General features: G+C 44.4%; 1 pseudogene; it reads right to left on the bottom strand.

Moving 5' to 3' along the window:
- Positions 1-7,503: 7,503 nt before the first annotated feature.
- LOC129024888 (farnesyl pyrophosphate synthase-like) lies at positions 7,504-8,926 on the bottom strand (annotated as a pseudogene).
- Positions 8,927-9,834: the final 908 nt, after the last annotated feature.

A 9,834-nucleotide genomic window follows, 5' to 3' on the forward strand; every position in this document is an offset into this window, starting at 1 on the left:
CATGCAAAGATTGCAAAGATGCTGAAAGAAGAGAAGGACAAGGAATAGAGAGAACAGGTTTTTTGTTTGTTTGTTTGTTCCTGGTAAAGAAGAAGAAATGACGAGCAGGGACTGGAAGAAATTCCAGTGGAGTGATGAAATCAAGGAGGTGCTCTGGCTGGGGGTGAAGATGAACCTGGAGGGCTTGATCTAGAAGGAAACAAGACTGGTGTGGAGAGGACTGCAAGAAAGCTTGCCTGGGTGACAGAATGCAAACTCTCTGACCTCAAAGCTGGGTGCAGCCCAGGTTTCTGTGTAAGGAGAGCGGACCACAGCATAAGTCCTTGACATCAATACTGAACAAGAAGAAAGTAATGGCACCTTCAAAAGTCAAGGTGAAGAAATCATAGACTGAGACTGCTAAAAAGGTCCTCATGCCTTCAGCCCACATTGCCAGCCTCATTGTTTGGCCTTCAGAACATCAGGGAGGTCTGCACACTGGGCCTCAAACAGGATGCTCTCATGCAAGGCATTGGTCAGGAGTCTTGCCAATTCTGCTTTTCTCAACCTGGAAGACTCATTAAATAAATAGTTTAATTATTACTTCATCCACTTGTTCAAAGCTGCGTCCAAGGAACTGGCTCTGTTGACTATCAGAGCAAGTGGGAACTCTGTACTCACACCCCTAGACCAAGCTTGTCCAATCTGCAGCCCATGGGCCGCATGCACCCCAGGATGGCTTTGAATACAGCCCAAAACAAATTCATAAACTTTTTAAAAACATGATGAGACTTTTTTGCAATTTTTTTTTTTTTTTTTTTTAGCTCATCAGCTATCATTAGTGTTAATGTATTTTATGGGTGGCCCAAGACAATTTTTCTTCTTCCAAAGTATCCCAGGGAAGGCAAAAGATTGGACACCCCTTTTCTAGACCCTTGGAAGCACCTGCTGTGGACCGAATGTTTGTGTCCCCACCCCAAAATTCCTATGTTGAAATCCTAATCCCCAGTATGATAGTATTAGGAGGTGGGGTCTTTGGGAGATGATCAAGTCAAGAGGGTGAAGCCCTCATGAATGGGATTAATGCCCTTGTAAATAAGGCCCAGCCAGGTGTGGTAGTGCATGCCTGTAGTCTGAGCTACTTGGGAGGCTGAAGTGGGAAGATGGTTTGAGCCCAGAAGTTTGAGACCACCCTGGGCAACATAGTGAGACCCTGTCTGAAAGAAAGAAAGGAAAGAAAGAAAATAAAAGAAAGGAAGGAAAGAAAGAAAGAGAGAGATAGAGGAAGGAAGGAAGGAAAGAAGGAAGGAAGGAAGGAAGGAAGGGAGGGAGGGTGCGGTGGCTCACGTCTGTCATCCCGGCACATTGGGAGGCCGAGGCTGGTGGATCACTTAAGGTCAGGAGTTTAAGACCAGCCTAGCCAACATGGTGAAACCCCATCTCTACTAAAAAAATAAAATTAAAATTAAAAAAAAATTAGCTGGGTATGGCGGTACATGCCTGTACTCCCAGCTACTCAGGAGGCTGAGGCAGGAGAATTGCTTGAACCTGGGAGGTGGAGGTTGCAGTGAGCCGAGATGATGTCCTTGCACTCCAGCCTGGGTGACAGAGGGAAACTCCTTCTAAAAAAAGAGAAAATAAAGAAGAAAGAAAAGAAAAGGAAGGGAGGAAGGAAGGAAGGAAGGAAGGCAGGCAGGCAGGCAGGGAGGGAGGGAGAAAGGAAGGAGCCCAAGAGAGAACTCCCTTGCTCCTTCCCTCATGTGAGGACACAGCAAGAAGTTGGCCATCTGGAACCCTGAAGAGGACCCTCCCCAGAACGTGACCATGCCAGCATCCTGATCCTGGACTTCCAGCCTCCAGAACTTTGAGAAATAAATTCCTGTTGTTTATAAGCCACCCAACTTATGGGATTTTGTTGTAGCAGCCCAAATGGACTAAGATGGTTGTGTTCGGCCATTCTCGCGTTGCTATAAAGAAATACCTGAGGCTGGGTAATTCATTGAGAAAAGAGGTTTCACTGGCTCGTGGTTCTGCAGGATTTTACAGGAAGCATACCGCCAGCATCTGCTTCTGGGGAAGCCTCCAGAATCTTCCAATCATGGCAGAAGACAAAGGGGGAGGAGGCACATCACATAGCCAGGGTAGGAACTGCAGGGGTGGAAGGGGGTTGGAGGTGGGGTGCCACACACTTTTAAACAGCCAGATCTCGTGAGAACTCATATTGTGAGGACAACGTTGCGTCATGAGGGCTCCTCCCTCCTGACCCAAACACCTCCCACCTGGCCCCACCTCCAACCTTGGGGATTAAATTTCAACATGAGATTTGGGTGAAATAAATATCCAAGCCATTCGATGGAACTTAAAGAAAAAGTCACAGGTCTTTCATGTATGAAAGTAAAAATGAAACTTTCTAAAGTCCAATTCCTTTGAGGTATCACCCTCTAGCTCTCCGTAACCACTCCCTTCAATTTCCTGGCTGAGTGGACAGTGGCATTGGCACAGCCCTCTGAGAAGAAAAACCCCAGGAGTTCTTCCTGGCTACAAAGAGCTCTCCTGCTGGGCTCCCCTCAGCAAAAGCTTCCCAGAGGAGCAACAGTCTAAATTGCAGCAACACAGTTTGCCACAGACATCTAATGAGGACCCAGAACCTGGATCCAAGTCAGTCTTTTATGAACGGTATCAACAGCACAAAAGCTTCACTCCCACTTTCCACTCAGCTCCATTTGGCAACAACCTATCAGACCCCAGATCTTCCTCCTCTGAATCTCAATATCCATTTCTCCAGGGCTTCAGAAGGCATTTTCAGCCCCCAGCAGCAGCTCTCTTAAGAACCCAGCCTCATCCTCCACTTCCCTGAACCATATGGCCTAACAACATTCAGCCAAACTCTTCAGAGCCATCTTACACGTTTCCCTTTGCTGGCTCCCAACATAGGATTTCTTCTAGCAGCTCCTCCTCCAGAGCACCACTTCCTCCTGGAAACTTGCTTCCAGGGATACAGCTTCCCTCCACCGGACAGTCTCTCAACTGTTTCCCAGAAACTGACCATGGTGGTTCAAATGAAGAGTTCAGTGATGGCAGCCAGAGAGGAGCAAAGTTACTGACCTCATCCTTGAAACCCACCATGGTTAGCAGCCCAGTGCTTCCCAAAAAGAATTTGCCTGTCATGATGAAATCTTGCTGTCTGGCCGAGCGCAGTGGCTCACACATGTAGTCCCAGCACTTTGGGAGGTCGGGGTGGGCAGATCGCTTGAGCCCAGGAGTTCGAGACCAGCCTAGGCAACATGGCAAAACCCCATCTCTACTAAAAATACAAAAATTAGCCAGGTGTAGTGGTGCACGCCTGTGGTCCTAGCTACTCAGGACGTGGAGAATCACTTGAGCCTGGGAGGTTGAGGCTGCAGTGAGCCATGATCATGCCACTGCACTCCAGCCTGGGTGACAGAGCTAGAACCTGTCTCAAAAAAAAAAAAGAAAGAAAAGAAAAGAAAAAAAGAAAGAAAGAACAAAAACTTGCTATCTTTAAAAAAAAAAAAAAAAAAGGCTGGGCATGATGGTTCATACCTGTAATTCCAGCACTTTGGGAGGCCAAAGTGGGTGGATTATCTGAGGTCAGGAATTCAAGACCAGCCTAGCCAACATGGTGATACCCCATCTCTACTAAAAACACAAAAGTTGGCCGGGTGTTGTGGTGCACACCTGTAATCCCAGCTACTCAGGAGGCTGAGGCAGGAGAATCACTTGAACCCAGGAGGCAGAGGTTGCAGTGAGCCAAGATCGTGTCACTGCACTCCAGTCTGGGAGACAGAGCGAGACTCAGTTTCAAAAATAAATAAACAAATAAATAAATTAATTAATTTAAAAATTAAATTAAATTTAAAAAAGGAACTTGCTTACTTCCTTTGGGCTTCATAGCTAAATCACTGGACATCTGGTGGAGGAACAGATCTTAGGATGGACAGAATTCTAGGTTCAGGAGATAGGACCATGTGTGTTTTTGAGTTCCAACACTGTGGTAAATCAGTTTGTAAACCTATATTTGAAATCCACTAGATACCTTGGCATTTGGTCAGAGTACCTCATGGAGTCCCATAGGCCAAGGGCTCCTTCTGGTTACAAAAGGATTCATGGAATGGTCATGATATCTGTCCCATCCTCACACTGTGTTTAACAGGACAGAAACCTGGACGAAAGACACAACTGAGAGACCTAGCCTTGTCTCTTTGAAAATACATTAGGGACACCTAATGCATACTCATCGTGGGGGACCAATTTCTCCTCTGAACATGACAATGAAACTCTCTTAGAGAAAGGACTTTTATAGATTCATCAATTGCAAGACAATTGCGATAGGATTTTTAAAGGCACTTATTTGGGGCTCAGTTTTCAACATTACCATTAACTGCACTGGATAGAATGATACTGTTCATGGTATGTCATATTATAGGAAGACCTAATTCCAATGCCTTTATGGTGGAAGAGAATTAGATAGCTCACATCCATTTCAGCACTTGAAACACTTCTCGAAGACCTTTTTAAAAAGATATGCCTGTTTTTGAGACAGAGACAGTTTTATTTAGTTGGGCTTTTTACAGTTGCATTCTGTAAATCTGTGACATCCTGACTTGAAGGTCATCAGGGCCTAGAAAGCCAGCTTTCCAATCCAACCAGAGTTCCAGTTTTGTTTTTCCAGAGTTCATACAGGTGGACCCCAGAGCTCCAAAGCTCTCATTGGTTAAATCTTCATTTCTTTATGGGCAGACGTTACAAGCGGTTCCAAGTCACAGACAGACATGCCAGTTTGCTTCATTCTTAAAAAATCCCCTAGGCAGCACCACAGTAACAGGCCTCTATGAAGTGTCTGTCATGTAGAAATAGGCCTTGATGGCCGGGTGTGGTGGCTCATGCCTGTAATCCCAGTACTTTGGGAGGCCGAGGCGGGCAGATCACAAGGTCAGGAGTTCGAGACCAGCCTGGCCAATATGGTGAAACTCCGTCTCTACTAAATACAAAACAAATTAGCCGGGTATGACGGCATGTACCTGTAGTCCCAGCTACCTGGGAGGCTGAGGCAGGAGAAATGGCATGAACCCGGGAGGCAGAGGTTACGGTGAGCCAAAATTGCGCCACTGGTCTCCAGCCTGGGCAGCAGAGCAAGACTCCGTCTCAAAAAAAATAAAGAAATAGGCCTTGAAGTCCTTGGACCCTCCGTGCACTGGAGTATACATTAATTCCCAGTAACATGCAGCAAAGCTTGGAGGATGGATCGAGAGGGACTAGAACAGATATTCCAGAGCTTCCAAGTCACCAAGTTGTTCGCTAAATGCTTCACAAGGGTTTCTAGAATTGTGCCTATGATATCTGTACCACAGGGTGTGTTTGAACTATCTGCTCTAGCTAAGTTAATTCAAATATGTTATGTGTAAACAGTATGTGGGTGAATTGTATAGTTATGTAATTTATGCAAATTCAGAATGTGATAGACTCTATAGAACAAATGACTCACTTTCTTCCACAAATAAATTGCAAGGGGAAAAAAAGGGAAAGGAAACCTATAAACTAAAAGAAACTTAAGATTCATATTAACGAAGTACAATGTGCGAAGCTTGTTAGGATATTAATTAGAAGATATAAACTGGTTTTATTAATGAGCCAATGGGAAAAAAAATGGAACATTTATTGGATATTTAATGAAAATTCAAATTAATTTTTTAAGTGTGATAATGATATTGTGATTCTGAAGGAATGAAGGAATAGAGAGAGAAGAAAAGCAAAGGAATTTGGCCTTTGTCCTCAGTTCCTGGGAGGTAACCTCTAAACCCTTGAAATTTCCCAAGTGATAGGAGCTTCTTGGTTAGGCATGGTGGACCCCTCAGACCCCATCTGATAGTTTAAGCTAACAGATGGCTCAGGTTGGAGGCTGGCCAGGCCAGAAAGACCAACCACATAATTAGAAGGTTGGGGCTTTGAGCCACATGATATCAGCCTGCCCTGTGGGAGTAGAGTGTGGCTGGAGCTTGAGTTCAACCACATGGGTAATAATTCCACCAACCATCCCTACATAATGAACCTGGTAAAAACTCTGGACACCAAAACTTACGCAAGCGTCCTGGGTTGGCAATACTCCATGCAGGTATTGCCAAATATCTATGCCAGAAGGCTAACACATCCCTGATGACACAGAAGCTTCATATTTGGAAACCTCTCAATCCAGGATTCTTCCCCATGTGTCTCTTATAATTTGCATTCTTTGCCTGTAATAAACATGGCTGTTAGTATATTGGGTTTTGGTGAATTCTATGAGTCTTTCTAGCAAATTATTAAAACTGAGGGTGGTGTTGGGAGACCCCCCCAGGCCCCACCCCAACTTACAGTTGGTATCAGAAATCTTGGGCAGACTTGGCAGTGGAGGACTATGCCCTTAACCTTGAGTCTGGCTACTTCCAGGTGGAAAGAAGAGAGGTCCTGTCTTTGAATATACATATGGAAGCATTTACAGATGAACTAGTATGTCTTAGATCTGCTGCAAAATTACCTAGGGTGTGAGAAGGGAGTTGGAACATAGATTGGCCATGTGGAATCACAGAAGATGGATGCTGGGAACATGAGAGTTTATGAAACTATGAAAATATTGTCTCTACTTTTGTATGTGATTTAAATTTTCCAAAATGAAAATAACATAGTGATCCATGCATTAAAAATATGGATCACTACCCTCCACCGTGTGGTAGGCAGAATTCTAAGATGGCGTCCAAGATTCTAGGCCCATGGTATACACACATTTTCAGCCAATTATTCAGTCAAACACTAATCTAGGTGGTGCTGTGAAGGAGTTTTGCCAATGTGATTAAGATCCCTAATCACCTGGCCTTAAGATAGGGTGATTATCCTGGGTCAACTTGACCAAATTAGGCGAGCCCTTTAAAAAGCTGGGACTTTTCCTAGAGAAGAGACTCACAGAGATTTGAAGCATGAGAGGGATTCAACACAAGGCAGGTTCTTCATTGCTGGCTTTGAAGATGGAGGAGGCCACATGGAAGGGAATGAGGATAGCCTCTAGAAGCCAAGAGGAGCCTCTGGCTAACAGCTGACAAGGAAATGGGGACTTTAGTCATACAGCTAAAAGACCCAAATCCTACCACAACCATGTTAGTTTGGAAGAGGACTTCCAGTCCCAGATGGGCATGCAGACAGACAACAACTTGATTTCAATCTTATGAGCTCCTCAACAGAGAACTCGGCTATGTTGTTGTGCCAGACTCCTGACCTATGGAAAAAGTGATCTGAAAAATGTGTGCTGTGGTAAGACGTAAAGTTTGTGTTAATTTCTTATGCAGCAATAGAGAACTGACACAATCAATAAAAATAAATTCCAATTAGAAAACAAACTTTTACAAATTTTTGAACCAAATTTAGAAAAATATATTTATGACTGTGGTGCAGGGAAAGATTTCTTTTCTTTTTTTTTAAGGTTACACAATAATTTATTGACAGCCTCCTCTCCCCGCCCTTGCAGTCTCTAGGTTACTTTTTCTGCTTATAGATTTTGAGCACCAGCCCCAGAAAGATGGCTGGGGTCGGGGTGCTGCGTACTGTTCAATGAGACCCATAATGTGGCTGTAACTGTCTTCCTCATATTGCAAGAACACAGCCGGCAGATCCAGCTCCTCATATAGTGCCTTCACCTGGGCCACCTTCTTGGCCTCCTTCTGCCGGTAGTTCTCCTTCAGGATCTGGTACTATTCTGGAGTGGCCTGTTGCAGACACTGAACCACCAGCCAACCGCATTTGTTGTCCTGGATGTCAGTGCCAACTTTGCTGGTCACACTGGGGTCCCCAAAGAGGTCAAGGTAATCATCCTGAATCTGAAAGAACTCTCCCATCTCCAGCAGGATCTTCTTGCTATTAGCGTGCTCCTTCTCGCCATCAATTCCTGCCACGTACATGGCTGCAGCTACAGGAAGGTAGGAGTAGAAAGCTGCCTTGCACTTGGCAATAGATTTGTACCTCTTTTCAGTGAATCTGCCAAGATCCACATTGCCCTGGGGGGCTGTGATGAGGTCCAGGGTCTGCCCAATCTCGGTCTGATAGGAACTCTGCAGGAAGAGCTCGATTAGGTCCAGGTAATAGGGCTGCTCCAGGCTGGGTGCGGTGGCTCACGCCTGTAATCCCAGCACTTTGGAAGGCTGAGGCGGGTGGATCACCTGAGGTTGGGAGTTCAAGACCAGCCTGACCAACATGGAGAAACCCCGCCTCTACTAAAAATACAAAATTAGCCGGGTGTGGTGGCATATGCCTGTAATCCCAGCTACTCGGGAGGCTGAGGCGGTAGAATCGCTTGAATCTGGGAGGCAGAGGTTGTGGTGAGCCAAGATTGCGCCATTGCACTCCAGCCTGGGCAACAAGAGCGAAACTCTGTCTCAAAAAAAAAAAAGAAAAAGAAAGAAAGAAAAAAAAAAAAAGAAAAAATAGGGCTGCTCTGGGGAATAGAGCTTCAGCAGGTGGTAGATACATGCTTCCAGAAGCATAGCATCATTGATGGCATCAAAACCCATGCCTGGCTTCTGATACCACCAGATCTGTCCCCGGCGGGAGACGGATGAATCCATGATGTCATCTCCCACCAGGAAGAAAGCTTGCAGCAGTTCCACACCCCAGCCCACGGTCAGGGCCCGCTGGAGACTATCAGCATCCTGTTTCCTTCGCTCCACCAGCTCCCAGAATGCTACTAGCACCGTCAAATCCCGGTGATACTTGCCTCCAATGGCATTGTACTCCAGGACCTCCTTGAGCCGGGCAATAGCATCTCCTGTCTCTGAGTGCCCCATCTCATCCTCAGTCAGCACCCTAATGATCTGGGGGAAGTGCTGAACGAAATCCTGCTTTTCTTGGGCATAAACATCTGATTTCTGGTCTCCATTCATTCTGAGGGAGGAGCAAAGGGCTCTGTTCCTGGATGTGGGTTCCTGCTCAGTCAGGACTTCTTAAAACATAAAAGGCACAAACTCTAAAGGAAAAGGTCAATAAATTCAACTATACTAAAGTTACATACTTCTGGACTATAAAATGCACCAAAAAATAAAGAGAAAAATAAATCTGTGGACTAGGAGATGCTATTTACAACACATAAAACTTAAAAAGAGTATTTTTAAGAAGCTCCTACAAATCAATGAGGGAAAAAGAAGCCAGCAGAATATGAATTGGTAACTTATAAAAAGGAAGCTTGAAAAGCCAACAACAAAAAGATGTCCAATATGACTATTCATCAGAGAAATGCAAATTAAAACAGTAATAAAATATTATTTTCCCCCATTGGATGGACAAAAGCTAAAACTTCAGATAATACCACATTTTGGCAAGGATGTAGGGTAACAGAAACTGTCACGTCCTGCTGATAGAAGTGTTAAATTATATAGGCACTTAGAGAGCAACGTAATAATATCTAGTAAAATTGAAGATGCATATAACCTTTGACCCAGCAATTCTACTTATGGGAATATATTCTAGAGAAAATCTTATACGTAGGCTCAGGGAAACATATATACAATATCATTGCAACATTATTTGTAATTCAAAAAACTGCAAGCAACCTAAATGTTCATCGACAAGATAATGACATTAATTAACTTTTCATTTTTATCAATTCTCAAAGTGCTCATTTAATCTTGACTGCCGACCCATCTGGAAATGATCTGGAAATATGAACTGCTTATTACACTAGCTCTAAGAGTTACCTGCCGTTCTCTGGATTGTTGTCATCCTCAGAAAAATGTTTTCACTGACTGTGATCTTCAAAGAAGGCCTCTGAGCCAACAGGGATCAAAAGTGCCCAATATATCTGGAAATCCACTTTTA

Source organism: Pongo pygmaeus, chromosome X (assembly GCF_028885625.2).
Source record: "Pongo pygmaeus isolate AG05252 chromosome X, NHGRI_mPonPyg2-v2.0_pri, whole genome shotgun sequence".
Classification (NCBI taxonomy): Eukaryota; Metazoa; Chordata; class Mammalia; order Primates; family Hominidae; genus Pongo; species Pongo pygmaeus.